The sequence below is a fragment of the Ambystoma mexicanum genome, chromosome 11 (genome assembly GCF_040938575.1).
Source record: "Ambystoma mexicanum isolate Mex_15411 chromosome 11, UKY_AmexF1_1, whole genome shotgun sequence".
NCBI classification, from domain to species: Eukaryota; Metazoa; Chordata; class Amphibia; order Caudata; family Ambystomatidae; genus Ambystoma; species Ambystoma mexicanum.
In genome coordinates, this window is record NC_090934.1 from 736,389,352 (window position 1) to 736,405,672 (window position 16,321).

Below are 16,321 nucleotides of genomic sequence, written 5' to 3' on the forward strand. Positions count from 1 at the left end.
ATGATCTCACCTTAGGTAGGTGAACGCCGAGCTCTCCATCTGCCTCGGGGGCAGGGTGCCGTAACCAGTTTCTTCACTGGATAAGGGTGCAGGCCTCTTGACCTCAGAGGACTGCTGTCCGTGGTTTACTGCACGAACGGTAAGTTCTGGGCACTTCAAATGTCTTAAAAGTCTTTAAGTGCATAAGGCGTGGCTGCTGTGGATCGGTGCCGAGGAGCAGGTGAGTATGGCTTTTGACTTATGTAAAGTTCTTTTGCAATGATACCTCTTGTTTTGCAGGGTTCCGGCGATGGCGGATGGCGGGCTGAAGAGAGTTGAGGATCGAACCCGCGTGAGGAATAGAAGCGCTTGGAAGCACGTAAGTGAGCGCTTGTTGCCTGCTTCACGATGCGCATTAACTGTCTCTTTTACCTTGCAGGTACAAGTTCGGAGCTTTAGAGAAGCTGAAGGGTGCTGGGGTACCCGCTGATTTTGGCGTGGGAAGGAGTGATGGCACGTGAGTAGTAAAGTTGCCCAATGTCTCTAAACGCACCTTCTTTTGTCTTTCAGATGCGGGATGCAGCGTTGAAGGCCTCCGGAGCGTGCGAAGAGCCGGTAAGCTTTTGTCTTTCAGATGGCGCAATGCAGCGCGAAGACCTCCGGAGCGTGTGAAGAGTCGGTAAGCCTTTGTCTTTCAGATGCCGGAATGCAGCGCGAGGCGTTGGTGACAGCCGCTGGACCAGGTAAGAGATGCGCTGCCACTGAAGACCGTAGTGCTAACCTGTTCTTTCTTTGTCTTTATAGGTGCTGCTGAAGACTGGATTCCAGGATGGTAAGCCTTTGTTCCCTTAGGCACAGGATCAGAAGACATAGTGAGCGTTCTGCTGCAGAGAATGCAGAATAACGCAAAGCAAGATTCATCCATCGGGTGTGGTTTAAATAGCCTCCTGTAGTGCTTAGGTGTCTCCTTCCACGGCCTCGCCTAGGTAAGAAAAGAGTTCCTGCTTTCCAGAAGAGTTCCAGTGTTCTGAACCTAGGAAGTGGCTCCTGCCCCACCCAACAGGAAAAGTAGTCCCAAACAGAAGAGGATCAGGGGCTCAACTGGCAGGTAAGTAAGCAGCATGGTCTGCTGCAGGTAAGTCCACCCAAGCATTATGAGCCCGGCGCTTCCAGCGCTGGGACTGGGCATATTTATGAGCCTGGTGCCACTGGCGCCAGGACAGGGTCCAAAAGGTCCCAATTGGGACTGGCCGGCACCCGGAACCGGGGTTATGGGTCTGCTTCCAAGGGAGTTGGGTAAGTCCTGACCCTTTGGAAGCAGAGATCATGACAGGTATGCTTCAGTGGTTCTGGCAAGAGGCTAGACTCCTACCTGTATATCCATACCTATTACAATTTATGGGTGTGCAGTGGCTAATGCCTCCAGTGCTTATAATTTTGTTCTTAGGTGCATGGCCTTCGGCCATGCAGCCAAAACTGTACACACTCCCCACAACCATCGAATCGATAATCAATACGACAGGTGTATCCATGGGTGTGACATGCTGCGGTGGTTGTGGCCAGTGCCTACAGTCTTGAAAGTATGGCCTTCCGCCTACGCCCATGCATCCAAGATTCTAGGCCCTGGCCACAACCACCACAGCATGTCACACCCATGGCGGCATACTAATCAATAGCACACCCATAGGAGCAAATAATGTAATAACGACATATACTCAATTGCAATTTCCGCTAACACCACGCAAGTCCTTACAACAGTTTCAAGGTGCCTGGGCGCAGCACGGACTGAAATAATACCCCTATGAAAACCCTAATTTTCTGTACGCACAAACATTCCAAACAAGGCCTGCATAGAGAATACAATATTAACACCTACCGCCTGAACAAATACATTTTTTCACCCATCTCTTTCAGTGTGAACAACCCCAAGCACTATGGCACAGCAAAATAGGTTTTGAAATAGCATGTTGCCGCTGATCACCGTTGCGCTGTCGGCGGATCCAAGATGTCGGGCACATCCAAACAATCTGACGCACAACATGTCTCACTGCAGCCAATCGACAGAGACGTTGCGTGTCAGCGGTCATGACGCCAGCCCCTTAGCCAATCGGTATCTTGTCCACGGAGCGAACAGGGAAGTGTGACCACGGAGCGGACATAGATATCACAAATTTTGTGAGACCTACTTTTTGGTCGTTTTAAAGAAAAGTACTGCATGGATTGACACTAAATTTACAATAGCACACTTTCGTGACCAAGGCCCTGCCGCAAATTTGGTGAAAATCCATCCAGCGGTTTGGCCTGTAGCCGTGCGCAAAGTTTTTCACCCATTCAGTCTATGGGAAAAAAAGATGTTTTGGGACTCCCCCTATAACTTTTCCCCCCCTGTACCAAACATCACCAAACTTTGCAAAATAATTTAGAGTGGCCCATATACTTTTTTTGCAGAGTTTGGTGAGGATTCGTCTAGGGGGAGCGGAGTCATAGGCCACCTAAAAAGTGCTCTTCCTATGGAAACAGCAACTGAACCATAACAACACAGCCACTACAGTGGCTGTGTAATTACTGGACCTGCGGTAGAGACTCAGTGGTTATGGTTAAGTTGCTCATCTCAAAGGAAGAGCACTTTTTGGGTGGCTTATAATTTTGCTCCTTCTGTACAAATCCTCACCACTTTGCAAATCAAGTATATGGCCGGCTCTGAATCTGGAGAGGTTTGGTCAAGGGGGGGCAAAGTTATAGGGGAGTCCCAAAATGTGTTTTTTTGCCATACACTGAATGGAGAAAACCTTTGCTCACGCCTACAGCCGAAACCACTTTACGGATTTTCACCAAATTTGTGGCAGGTGTGGCGGCTTGGTCTCGAAAGCGTGCTTTTGTAAATTTGGTGGAAATCCGTCCAGAAGTTTTTTTTAAAAACAACAAAAAAGTAGGTGCAAACAAATTAGTGATATCTGGGTCTGCTCTGCAGACACACTTCCCTGTTCACTCTGCGGACATGACACCGATTGGTCAATGGACGTGCGTCATGTCTGGGGACAGGCAACGTGTTCGCTGATTGGTTGGAGGGAAGCGTGAGGAGCATCACATTTTCTTGACATTTTCCATGTTGGATCCGCGGACATCCGTGGACAGCGCGACGTGGAACAGAGCTGGAATTCACTTTTGAGGAGTGTGTTGGTGTGGAAGAATGGCTGGAGGGGGCGGGGGAGTGAGAGATGGGTCAAATGCTGTATTTGTTTAAGTAGGAAAAGGCTGTGATGTGATTGCGGTGTCTGCATCACCACGGCTGTTCGCGGACATGCTGAGAAGGGCTCAAGTGCCAGTCTGCTGGGGGCTGGGTGAGCAGTGTGAGAATGTCCAAGGGTGCAGAGATGGGCCCAAGAAGCGGTCTGCTGGGGGCTGGGTGAGCATTGTGAGAAGCAGCAGGGGTGTAGAGAGGATCTTACTGGCATATGAACCTGTGTCCTGAGAGTATGTTTATCAGTTCTAGGTCTTGTTCATGCTCCCACTGGCTCTTTCTTTTGCTACCCTTTCATAGGCATCTTTTCTCTGGGCCGACATCACCCCTCCCCCTAGATTTTGGTTTGAATCTTTGTTATGAGTTCTCACTTATTGGCCGTACATCTAGTCAGTCTCTCTCTCACTCTCTCACTCTCTCACTCACATACACACACTCTCATTCTCTCACACAAAGACATTCTCTTTCACTTTCTCTTACACACACACACACACACACACACACACTGTCACATCTCCTTTCTATTGTTATTTTTTTGTGTGTAGGAGCCGAGTCTCCTTTCTGTTGCTCGTATTTCAGTGGGCTGCGACCCATGTGTTAGTTGTGGGCGGCGCTACCGCCTGGCACGCCAGTTTGAGTTGGAATGATTAAAGAGTTGGAGGCACGTCACATAGACTCTGTGATTTAATTAAGGCCTTATTACATTGCGAGCTTTGATGAATGTATGCAGTGTAACCTTACCAACACTGTGTCTCTTTCTCTCTCACTCTCCAGCTTTTACTTCAATGAATTGGGGGGGGGAGGTACATAGGCTCCAAAGCTTGATCTCTCAGTTCTGATAAATTTAAAAGGTATCATACTGGCAAACCATTGACTGCACTAATGGGTATTTTATTATGTTTGATGTATTGGGTTTGGGTAGTTCGTTGAGTATTGGGTGGAGAGGGCATACATTGAAGAGTGTGTGCATTGACTACAAGTACTTTATTAGTATTTCAAGTGAAGTGGATAGGGTTTGAGGTGTTTGTGTTATGTTTATGGGTTGTGGTCAGTTGGCAGGTGTTTGCTTGCATGGGTGTGTTATGCTGCAGTGGTTGTGGCCAGGACCTAGAGTCTTGGGTGCATGGCTAACACACCCATGCAAGCAAATGTTTTGACTGTAGTATGTGGGCTGCATAGGGGGTATGTTTTCAAAAGTTTGTGTATTGGTTGACAGTAGTATAATAGTATTTATAGGGCAGTAGACATGGTGTGTGGTAGTTGGTTTGTTGGACTGTGTTAAGAAGTACCTGTACATATTTCCTCTGTATTTGTAACTAAGCTTTGAGTAACCTTGCAATGCGCCCGAATACCCTTGGGTTTGGTGCGCTATGCAAATAATAACACAAACAAGAATGTTGGTATCTAAGACTCTAGACATTTTGGGTTGTAGTTATTGGTCAGGTGTTCGCTTGCATGGGTGTGCTATGTTGCAGTGGTTGTGATTCCAATCATTGTATATTTACTGTTTGCTTTATTGAGGCTGTATGCAGTGTTTTGTCACGCAATGCACCCAAGACTGTAGGCACTGGTCACAACCATTGCAGTATAAGACACCCATGCAAGCAAGCATTTTGGGCTGTTGTGAGTGGTTAGGTCTTTGCTTTTATGGGTGTGTTATGTTGCAATGTTTGTGACTCCAATTATTATATACTTACTGTTTGCTTTGTTGGCGTTGTATGTTGTTTTTTCATGGTATGGGAAATTGGAGCAGACATTGTTTTTTCATTCTCTGTGATAAAAGAAAAGATCACATGTTAGTTAAAGTAGTTTGTAATGAGTTATTTCAATGCATAGTAGACCTTTCTGTACTTTGTCAACCATCATACTTAGTGCTTTAGAAGCACTATGCTTCAAACCAGTGTACTGTGCAATTTGCCCAGTTCCTGTGTTTGTTCGTAAAATCATTGGGTCTGTGGGATAATAAATCCAGGAGGATTAAAAAAAGACTTTCTACATTATGGTACAATATTTTTCAGTGGTTGATTTCAGTAGGAGGCATTGAATAGGTGTATGGTTTTTGGTTTGGAAGTGGTGGTAATATTGTTGTAATTAGATACCAGTTGGCGTATTCGAATTGTTTATTTCTTGTTGCAGTTTAGCAGTATTAATTTATCTGTTTGGTTGTTGCATAATTTTGGGGCAGTTAGATACCTGTTTTGAAGTTGTTGAGATTATTTTTATACGTAATAAGTGTTGTAGGGTTTCATTAGTAAAATGTATATTGCAGATGTCCGGTTGTAGTTCGATACCGGTTGGTGTATTCTAACTGTTTATAGTTTTTGACTGTTAGATAGCAGTTGTTCTATTCTATTAGTTTGTAGATTTAAAGGTTGTTGAGGACATTGTGTAGATGTTTATACTTGGGTTAGTGAATACATTTTGGTCTTAAGAATATTAAGTAAGCATTTAGAAGATTTGCTGGTAATCCTTGTTTTAGAGTAATGGAAGTATCATTACATTTGAACCATCCACATTTCTTTTTTATGTATGCAGTGTAGTGACCTGCATTGGTTGTGGCTCCTTCGTGGTAGATTATGCCTACTGTTTTGAAGGATTTCTTACCAAGTGATACTTGTCCATGTAGGAATCCAGCCAGGTTGCAGTTGTTTTTGGTACCATCTGCATTGTAACGTAAAAGCATTACTATTACGTATTCACTATGTGATTGTATTTGTAAAGTGGAACGATTATCAGAGTTGCAAGTAGTAAATAATCTTCCAGGGTTTGCATTTCGTACAAGTTGCTGAAATGGAATGGATTCACAGTTAGGTATGGATACATACACAAAGCGGTCATTAGGGATTTGTTCCTGTGCCACATGGCTGCAGAGAGTGCATGTATGTTTCCATATGTATGAAATCTGGAAGATTTCATTTATAGGTATGCTTTTGTTTTCCAGTACTTGTAGTAAGTACATTAGAAATTCTTCTTGTTGTTGAGTGGATCTTCTTGTGTGTTTATAGTCAATCTGACCATTCCAGCACAGTAGTCCAATTCATGCCTTATTCCAGAAACACTGTAAGTGTTGTCAGGATTGTTGGTTGCATTTCTGTGAAGAACTAACATTTACAAACATAATTGGTCCGTCATGTTTAAATAAATGTTTTCAATAATTGGTGGCAATTGGCATAGAATATTGATTGCAAAATTTGCATAGAAATTTACACCAGTTGTATTTGAAAATTTGAATAGACCAGACAGTTCTGTGTCTAAGACATTTATTGGAACTGTGCATTGTTTATTTGAAGATGTAGTTGGTTCTTTTTCTGTAGTAGATCTTTCTTTGGTTGTGGTCATTGATGAAGAATTAGCTTCTTTTAATTTCTTTGGAGGTATGGTTGTTAGATCCTGTATAATTTGAGTCTGAACTAGTTTTGTTTTACAAACTTTTGCTTTTTGAAGAACAGGATAGGTTTTGAGATTGGATGTGTAGAGTGCACGTAGTCTATTGTATTCTAGAATGCAAGGAATATCAGAAAATTTCCTTCAAGTGTACCCAGGCGTGATAGTGCTACGTAGCTCATGCCTTCTTTAAACACTGGGCTGCCAATATCTATCAATGCTTGATCTAGGGTAAGACCTTGTGATTTATGAATGGTGACTGCGTATGCTAGAGATAGAGAACATTTTTCTCTGCGTACATACATGTCTTTGAAAAGAAGGAATCTGGAGGTTGAGTGTTCTATCCTTTTAACTTCTGATAATTTGTTAAAGTTAATATTGACAAACTGAATGTTGTTGTCACGTGGGTATGTTTGAAAGCCAACAACTGTACCAAGTGCTCCATTAACTACTCCTTGCTCCACATCAAGGTTACGTTCAAGCATTACTCTACAGTTTAAAAATATTTTTTATATTTTCTCTAAACCAGCTGTGTCAGAGATAGTGTTTTATAAGGTATTTAGTCGTGCTGTGGCTTGTTCACACATGGGTGGTGTCATACCTTGCATGTCCAGTTTGTCTCTGGAGCAAATTTGAACTATTGGTTGCATTTCTTTTTTCAAGATTGTTTCATTGAATTGTGCACAGCTTGCAAGAGTTGGCATCAAGGACATACAGTTTACATTTCTTTGTGCTAATTGTTCCATGACATCAGTATCACATGAGTTATGGACGTATAGGTCATGGTTGTGTCTGGTATTCAATATACTCTGTGCTTCTTTAGATATAACACCAATCTGAATACTTTTCAAAATGTTGGCATAGGTGAGGTCTGCAGACTGACCCATGTTTTCAGTTAATTCTTTGCATTTAAAATGTTGCCAAAGATTGACATATCCTATGCTGCCAAGAGTTTACGGCATAGTTTGTGCCCTAAGGTTTTAAAAATAGGTTCACCTTTAACTGGTGTTAGTTGAAGAACACCACCAAAAACAATAATGTGATTTCCTCCAAAGAGCTCTTTGTAGTCTGTTTTGAGGACCTCTTGTAATCTGAGGTGAACCAAAGCCAATATTAGGTTGGAGACAATGCTCACCTCATCTATAAGTAGCATTTTCATTTGTTTAAAAACTCTGCGTAGTTCCATTACAGCTTCCGGAGAAAGTTTGTAGTAGTCCAATTTGTTTTGGTGTTCTACTGGAAGGAGTAGTAATCGGTGTAAAGTGACACCGCCTATGTTGTAGGCAGCTAACCTTGTGGGGGCAGTTACAAGAGCTGACAGTTTGTTGTTTGTCAATTATTGGAGGAACTTGCTGATGATTTTTATTAAGAATGTTTTCCCTGAAACAGCTTGACCAATCACATATAGCAGTATAGGTTTGTTGTCTTGGCAGGTATAAGTTTTATGTTCAATTTGTTTTGTTATTTCTAGGATAATGCTACGCTGTTCATGGTTTAATTGTAATTTGAGTATAGCAAAGTCTTCTGTAGACTCTTCATACTGGTACATGGTGTTTTCTACTTCAGTCATGGCTAATTCAGCCTCATTTGCTATGCGTGGTTGTCCAAGTGGTTCTTGGCTTCCTGTTAGAGAAGGTTGATTGCTGTCTGGAGTGTCTATATTTAGTTGTGCTTAGAGTTCTTCTTCTTGTTGCTGTTCATTGTCTAACATTGTTTTGGATTGCGAAAAGTTTATACCTGTTATAGTGCTTGTATTTGCTTTAAAAGCATCTTCATAGGAGACATGGGTATCTAATAAATCTTCTTTTCTCTATGGTTTAATAAGTTGAAGTCGAGACATGTAATACAGTTCTTTATGTTGAGGAGTTTTTAATGACAATTGCATATCATTAATTAAGCTTCATTGGTAATTTTCACTAGGCTGCCTTCACAATTTTTGACTTTGTATCTACCTTTCTTCTCATCTGGTTTAATATTATTTTTGCATGTGAAGTTTTGGACTACGTGGTATGGACACATATTTTCCAAAGTGGTACTCCTGTTTGGGTATTATGTGTCCAGTAAATTGTTTTTCAATATGTCTTGGCTGTTGGGATCATTTTTGGCTATTGTTTCTATGTCGTCATATGATTTGAGAACTCTTTCTGCATTTGGCAGGTCCAATGCTTAGCCATACTATGGTTTCAGATTTTCCATACAAGGCAGTGTCGGTTAAATGGTCTGTGGCTTCGTAGCAGCCTCATTCTCTATGGGAGAACATTTTTATGCCTAAACTGTACAATTTGTGTGACATTGTTTTGTCAGGTGATATGTCGCCCCAGAGGTCTATGAGCTCTGTTTTTTCTGCTTTGGTTAAGTAAGCTGTGACATATCGTGCAACTGCAGTGAAATTGCCTGCAATGTATTGCACATCTATATTCCACAGTTGTGTCTTTGAAATTGTAAAATTTGTGCATGTAGGTCACTATGTGTAATTTGTGAAGGGATTTCACAAGTGACATATTTCTGAATGTACTGCAAAACAGTGGCATCACTGTCCTGACCAAATTTGGGAGCATCTTTAATCCACAAAAGCATGTGGATGTGTGCTGCTCCTCTGACTTGGTATTCTTTTCTCCAAAAAAAGTGTTGCACTTCTCCCAGGGGAGGCACTGTTTTATTACATATGAAGTATAGCATGGCAATAAAGCGATGATGGAAATATCTCAATACATTTACAGGATCTAAAGAGCAGAGTTCTGCTGGTGTTTTTATATATATATTTGATTTGTTTTTGTTTGCTATGCATAGGAAATCGTGCAAATCTTCTCATGCATATTTTGTACAACTTAATGTCACAAACCATGTGGGTGGGCCAAGGTTTCTTATCATACACTGTACTTCTGCATGTCGTCGAAACCAGTATTCTTTTGTTCCACGCATGTTTGCTAAAAGGGTTGTAATGCTTGACTGTAAAACTTCATCTTTGTCTTGCACTTTTTGTAGCAATTGTCTAGCAGACATATTTTGAAAATGGGTACCTGATTTCAAAGTGTGCGCAACTCCGTAGCATAGAGTTGCTAGCTCACTTTCAAAGAGAAGGTGGATTATGTATTCCACATTTTGTCTGAATCTGGTGTCTTCAGAATACATTCGTGAAGAGCAGTATTCTGATGCTGTTATTTGTGTCGGTCTTTCATCATACCTTCCTCCTTTTCCAGTTGGAAAGAGTAGAGGGAAGGCTTGTGCTTCTACACTTTTTTCCCATATACTGATTGAAGATCCTTTGGCTTGCCCCATTTGGTAAGTTTCCAGTGCATCATCTATGGTATCTTTAGAGTGCAATGGGTGAATTTTATAATGGTCTAAAATATTTGATTCTGTCGTAGGTTATAGAAGTTGAAATTGGCCAGTTTCAAATGAGTCTTGAATTATTTTGGTGGTTTCCCTCAGGTTTTCTTCAATCCTTATTTCTTTGTAGTGTGCATTGGTGTCTTTTAGATATTGGAGGGCTATTCTAACTTTATGTAAGTCCACTAGATGCTGCCAAATTCTTTTGTCTTTTGTAGGTATGCCATTTACTAGGATAATCAAAGATTGTCCTATTGGCCGTTGCACTCCTAGCGTGTGTACATTTTCTTTAAGATCTAATGGCAAATAAACTACTTTGCCACGAATGCCTTTTAGTAATTCAGAGGGAGGTAGTTTTGCTGTTTTTGGTTGAAGGCATATTATTGCTTGAAATTGGTGCACTGTTTGAATTATAATGCTCTAATATAAGTTAAGTTGTTGCAGTGGTTTTGGTAGTGGGAATAATTCCAAGTTATTAGTGATAGCACGTAAAGGTATTTGGTTGTTGTCAAGTTTTACAAAGCATTAGCGGCAAAGTATTGAGAGGTTAGTAATTTCATATTTGTTTTCTGCTATAAGATATAGAGCCAATTGGAACCACTTAGAATCTTCATTGTCCTCTATTTTGTACATTATTTCTACAGTTTTTGTGCTATTTTTATAAAAAAAGTCCTGCAGCAACATACACACACACGGTTTGGTACTTCAGCAGATATGCTTTTAAACTTTAGTATATCTTTTTTGTATGTGTTTAGTAGAAGGTTGCATCGGTAAAGTTGTTGCTAGTCTGTTCTAAAGATATTGGATTTTGAAAGTGGCTTTCACTTCTAAAATATTTTCTCTGGATGTGTTGTATTTCTTTGAGTAGTTCTTTGGCTGTACCATGTAGAAGATTGTTATTTAAATTGGTCAGTGCTAAAGCAGGACTTTTGGCATAGGACAGTTTATGAACAAGATTTCTTACAGCTGAATGGCATGTTGCTCTCATTCTGATATGGTGGAAGGTGCTTTTGCAAATAGGTCCAGAAATGCAGGCTAATGAATGTCCTTGTAGTCTTGTGTATTTGCGAACTGGACAGGAGTCCATTGTTTGTAATAGTTTTATTTTCAATTTTTCTTTGCCTTTCACATACTGATTGAGGAACTGGCGTAAAGATGTGAAAGATTCTTTGTACATTGGATGTATTGGTTCAGTGGAATGGAGAGTTGGTGCTAGGTTTGCTGGAGATATTTGTGTGAGCAGCATTTCTTGTTCCATGATGGTATTATTAATCTTTTCATACCCTCATCCACTGCTATGTATGGCAATTGGGTTTGTTTGCTTTTGTTTGTATACTTCTTTATTGAAATATGGTTCTGTGCTGATGGTGTGAGTCCACTCACCTGCACAGATGTTTGAGAAGCTATCTTTGTTGATATTCGGTTTGAGAGAAGTCCTTATTGTAGTTAACTAGATAGTTTTGTTAGTGGTTTCATTCTGTTTAAAACTAATATAAATCATTTTATTTTGAGAAGGATTGCACTGTCTATGAGAGCTTCTAGGATGTGTTTTCTGCTGTAGGTTTTAAGGGTTGAGCATGATTTATCTCCTGTGTTTATAAGGTTCTGAAGGACACTGTGGCGGAAAACATTTTGTGAAATTGTTTTTTTGGTAGGCTTACTTGTGGCTATATCAAGATTTATAGGTGCACTGTTGGCACTAGTGGTAGCTGCAGTCTTTTTACCAACGGTCTGTTTTGAAAGAGGAGTCAATGTTTCTTTACTGGAAGCTGCTTTAGTTTTGCTTAGTGACTATTAGCTGTTTTGTTTGAATTTTTTTAATAAATTCTGCTAGAGGCCGATTCCTATTTTGTACACTTTTATTCTGATTTGCTCTATTTTTGCATTGCTTTCTACGGGGTTGCTTTTTGGTAGGCATTCTTTGGTGTCTGTTGGAGAAAAACAAAGTCTGGGTTGGGAATGTATGTGTGCATTGTGCATGAGTGTCTGAGTATGAAGATAGGCATGTATGTAGAGGAGTGTGATTGTTGAATGGGCTGTTACTTCAGGTTGGGAAGGCTATTCTCGTATTTGTGTGTTACTATAGTGGTGTTGAGATTACAATACAAAGTGTGCACCTTTTGAGGTGCCATTATTAATACTAAATTTAATGCTGTGGGGTTGATATAGTTCTACAATATTACGGTTTTACAGTGTTTGAGTAACAGTTAGAGCATTATGACAGTATTGCACTTACTTTGTTGGATGTAAAAGTAGGTTTCTTCTGGCTCCTGTCTTGTACTTCAGACACTGCTGGTTTTCAGGAGTGTGGTCTTCACTGCAATTGTGAAAGAAGAAGTTAGTACATGTGTGTTAATGTCACAGTAATTTCACTTGAAGAATTGATTATTTACATTTGCAAAAGAAATTATTTCTAGGGAGAGGTACTGTATGTGTTAAATTGCATAGCATTGTATATGAATGGGGATTTTGGAGCATCAGCTTCATTATTTCTAAGGGGGTTAGTGGAGTATGTATAGGTGTGTTCTATGAGGTGCACCTTTGAAAGTATGTGTTGCTGTTTCACTGTTTATTGTGGTAATAGATTAGTGGAAGTTGCAGTAGGGGGAGAAAGAAAGCTTGGAAAAATATATAGATTTAATGCTTTTATATGTGTACTTCCATTAATTTGTTTTCTGCATAGATTTTTCCTACATGAGCACCGGAACCCTTTCAGTTCTTTGACTTTGTTATCCACATTCCTAGTAGCAGTGTTCTGAATGTATACTTGTATTTGTTTGCTTTTGCAAGTATGGCAAGTGTCAGGCATGCTTTTTAAATAAATGCATTTTCTGTACTTGCAATGCTTTTGTAAGATAAAAGCTGGTCTCCCGTTTGTGTGCATTCTAGGAATGTATAATAGTGTGTTAAGGAGTAAGTGGTTGTAGAAATGACAGAAGGAAATAAGAGAATTATAGGTGGGACATTGCAATGAGTAATATGGGTAAATAAAAATTTGGAAAGTAGACAGATTTGTAAGTGAACTTGATTATAGGAGATGGGAGAAATTAGAGTATGCTTTTTTTTGCAGATTATGCAGGGTGAATGGCAGATTCCCTGTTCATATGAATTTATATACGAGTTGCAAGTTTACTGTAAACAAAATATTCATACCTGTAGTTTGTATTGATGTATGTAGATGTAGTTGAATCTGAAAGTAGAAATCTTGAAGAGTTTTATAGTACTTTTAGCTGTAGGTACTTTGCAATCACAGGGCAATTGTAATCAAAGTGATGTACCGTTCATCGAAAGTGCTGAATTGTGATGACAGAATTAAATGTAGAGTTCTTGGATGTGATTGGTGGATGTTTGTGTGACTCTTTATGTGTATCCGATGAGATAGTGGTGCAGACAGTAATTTGGAAAGGGAAAAAGGACTGCTCCTGTGTTGCGGGGTCCGCAGACATTGCAGCTGTTTGCTGACAGGGCGTGTCACATCCGGGGTTTCTCAGCAAATCCAGCATGGAAAGGGGAGTGTAGGGATCAGCCAATCAGGTGTTGAAGTTGTTATTTGCAGGAAGAGAGGATGTGTGTGTAGTGAAGATGGCAGAGGCAAAGAAAGTGAGGGTGTTGGCTGTTGGATCTGTTTGTAAATGGTTTGGAGAGGTGTGCTATGTATACACATAAGGCTGCCAGTTTTGGTTTTGAAGGAGTGGAGGTTTTCTGGTCAACTGTGCCTGGTTCCAATATGCAGGCAGTGGTTGGAGCTTGCAAGAGTTTCTGCATGTGGAAGAGTCCAGATGTAGTGGTACTGCATTTGGGTGCTGTCCATTTGGGATAAATCAGTGCTCCTAGTTTGTTGTGTGCTCTTGATTTTTTTCTGAAATATTGCCTAAGGTACTTTGGGAAAATTGTAAAGTTTTCTGTCCCCAGAAAAATGCTGCAAGGTGTTTGGTGAACAGAGGGATGTCTGCTTTCTTGTTTAGAAGTGGAATGTTGTCTTGTAACAATGACAATATTGATTTTGTTGATGGTGACTATTTTAAAGCAGATGGCATTTCTTTAGCCATATTGGGAAATGCTATGTTATTTCAAAATATAAGGAGTGCTTTACGGAGGATAATGTGAAGACATCAGGAAGAAAATAAGTGAGAAAAAAACAAATTAGAAATGAAGGTTTTTTTTATAAGCACTTTCCAAAAAAACATAAAAAGCCCTTTTCAGAGCCACCCTCAAAGGGGAATTGGGGTACACTATTAAAATTGTAATTCCCCACTCTCAGATTTTACGATTTGTCCTCGGACAGTGCGTATCACATACAGGGATTTTGAGGCTGAGAGGCATGCAAATGAGACTGCAATTGGTCAATAAGGTTTACTGGGTGTGATGTGTAAGGAGAGACTTGGCAGAAAGTCTGTTTCCTGAGAGGAGAGCAGATAGCTATGGCTGTGTCTTTTAGAAGACGGATTGTCTGGATCTTGGGTGACTTGTGGATAAATTGGTTGGAGGTGCATGCAGATCGCTTGCTGGGGAGTGGCCGCAGAAGACTAATCCTGCAAGCTCTCATTGACAGCGCGCAATTCTGCTGAAAAGAAAATTGTTTATATTAGTTTTAACCAGAATTAAACCACTAAAAAAATGAATCATTAAATTACAAAAAGTACTTCTAAACATGTGCAATGTCAACATAGATACCTTTGCGAACTTTTGTGAATGTGAATGGATTCACACAAGCAGAAAAGAAGTATATTACATAGTAATGGCTTAGGGAATTAAATGCTAGAAAAATCCATTATGGCACAGAAACCCTTATTGAAAAAACCGCCCCAACATATTTTCAATCAACTGTTCCTTCCACTCAATCAACCCGTCCAGTCTACAAATAGCCATGCAGCTCAATGTGTAACATACGGCAACAATCCTTCAAATCTTTACGACAATTCCTCAATCACTGTGTGAAAGTAAAAGACAAAATTAGAAAAAACAACTTTACAAACCATGGACTCCTGTCCAGTACACAACTACACTGGACTGCAAGGACATTTATTAGGCTGCATTTCAGTAGCTGCTTGCAAAAGCACCTTCCTCCACATCAAAATGTTAGCAACACAACATTCCACTATAAGGAATCTTCTCCAGAATCTGTACTATGCAAAAAGTCCTGCTTTACAACTGCAAAACTTTAATAACATTCTCCTACGTGGGACAGCCAAAGAAGTCATTCAACAAATAGAACACATCCAGAGAAAATATTTTGGGAGAGAAGATGACTTAGAAAATTCAGTAACTTAAGAACACATTAGCGAAAAACTTACAAACGCCAATTGTCTAATAAACACATACAAAAAAAGAAATAGCAAAGTTTAAAAGCACATCTCCTGAGGTACCAAACCAAGTATGTGTGTTGTCACAGAACATTTTATAAAAAGAGCACAAAAATTGTAGATATGACTTACAAAAAAGAAGACAACGAGGAATCCGGATGGTTCCAATTAGTTCTATATCTTATAACAGAAAATAAATACAAAATAAGTACCCCTCAATACTTTGCACATACTGCAATACAAAGTTCGACAATAACCAAATGCCTTCGCATGCCGTCACTAATAACTTGGAAATATTCCCACTTCCAAAACCTCTCCAAAAGCTTAATTTGTATGAGAGCATTATAATCCAAACAGTACACACATTTCAAGCTATAATACGCCTTCAACACAAAATAGCCAAGTTTCCTCCTTCTGAATTACTAAAAGGCATTCGTAGCCAAGTAGTATATTTGCCAATAGATCTTAATGAAAATGTAGAAACACCAGGAGTGTAATGGCCAATAGATCAATATTTGATTATCCTAGTTAATGGTGTACCAACGAAAGACAAAATAATTTGGCAACATCTAGTAGACTTGAAGTTAGAAAAGCCCTACAATATCTAAAATAAAACAATAAGTACTACAAAGATATAAACACTGAACAGAACTTAAGGGAATCAACCCAAATAATTCAGGATTCATCACCAACTGGGCAATTTCAACTTGGAGATCCTATTACTGCATCCAATATTTTAGATCAGTACACAATTCACCCACTAGACTCCAAAGACACCATAGACGATGCATTAGAAACATATCAAATGCGTCAAGCCAAAGGACCTCCAATCAGCATATCGGAGAAAGGAGTAGAATCACGTGCCTTTCCTCTATTCTTTCCTACAGGAAAAGGGGTAAGATATGATGAAAGGTCCACACAAATAACAGCATCAGAATATCACTCTTTACAAATGTATTCTGAAGACCCCAGATTCAGGCAAAATGTTGCATACATATTCCACCTCCTGTTCGAAAGTGAACTAGAAACTCTGTGTTACAGAGCTGCACACACATTGAAAACAGGCTGCAATTGTTTAAACATG